The 1,311-nt window shown below is 39.1% G+C and overlaps 1 pseudogene; it reads left to right on the forward strand.

The window, feature by feature from the left end:
* Positions 1 to 555, forward strand: part of LOC138005870 (cytidine and dCMP deaminase domain-containing protein 1-like) — a 1,415-nt pseudogene extending 860 nt beyond the window's left edge.
* Positions 556 to 1,311: the final 756 nt, after the last annotated feature.

Here is a 1,311-nt window from a genome sequence, read left to right on the forward strand (position 1 = left end):
GCATTCGATCCAACACGGGAAAAGGAAAGAGAGCAGGGGTGCCACCTCATCACTTTGGCAAAGTTCCTAGCCGAACGTACCGACGATCCAAAAACCGGGGTAGGATCAGTAATCATAAACAAAAAAAAAGAAATTGTTGGGCTTGGCTGGAATGGATTTCCATCAAAAGCGCTGTATGGTGAATTCCCAAGAGCTTCTGATAAAGATAAAGACGCCCCAGACAAGAAGTATCCTTACAGCATTCACTCAGAGCAAAACGCGCTTCTCATGCGGAACACCAAGAACATTGAAGGTGGAACCTTGTTTGTGACAAAGACGCCGTGCGATGAGTGCACTACATTACTTGAGATGATGGGAATAGATACAGTTATCTTGGGCGCAGAGTTTATAGAAGAGAAAAGCAAGAAAGGAATAAGTTATAACAAGTTCTCTGATGCAGTGAAGAGGGGCAAATTTACTTGCTTTAGTCTGGTATCAGAGATAAGTGGGGCAAAGAGGAATCTCGACATGGAATTTGAAGATCAAGGAAGAAAAAGGGAACGAAAAGATTGTTGAAGTAACTGGCGGTGAAGACCGATTCGACAACGCGAAAGTAAGAACACCCGTGAGCACGAGTTGCAGATTGTTTGTAATTTCAACTGAAAATTTTAATTTTGACTACTGCTGTCAGTCTATGAATATCTAAGTAGTGTATTAGGTGCGCTAAAAAAGATGACGTCAGGAAAACCATAACTGTTGTGATCGATTATCGTTTTGAGCTTCTGGTACAGTTCGTTTTCGTTACTTATCTAGATTTTTTTAGTTCTACAGACAGTAAATACCTTTACTATAGATAGTCTGTAATCGCTACATTATTAATAGTTTGCATTCAAACGTTAATTGATCTTTGAATTGTGTTAGAATCCAGACCTTGCTTACAATATCCCCTCTTGGTTTTTTTATGAAGTTTTAGCTCACGAGCTAAATTACAAAGGGGCACCCAACGAACAAATGCAACTAAAAGCCGCACGACTAGCCGCAGGAGGATATTTTTAATTAGGTTCCTTCTAATGGATGAAGCTTGTTCAAAGTGGCTATGGGAAAAGTTAGTTTTATGACAGGGAAAATGCGGATAAAATATAACGGAACGTCGCAATATGCACTAAAACCAATTTAAGACAACACACGAAATACATGAAACCAAGTTACAGATTTATGGATGGACAAACAGCACAAGATAGAAACGTATTGCATTTGGTCAATCGTTAAAGAAAAGTCGGCTCGATATTTTTCTTCAAGTTTAGGAAAACTCACTAGGATAAAAGTTGTTTT

Source organism: Montipora foliosa, chromosome 6, assembly GCF_036669935.1.
Source record: "Montipora foliosa isolate CH-2021 chromosome 6, ASM3666993v2, whole genome shotgun sequence".
NCBI classification, from domain to species: Eukaryota; Metazoa; Cnidaria; class Anthozoa; order Scleractinia; family Acroporidae; genus Montipora; species Montipora foliosa.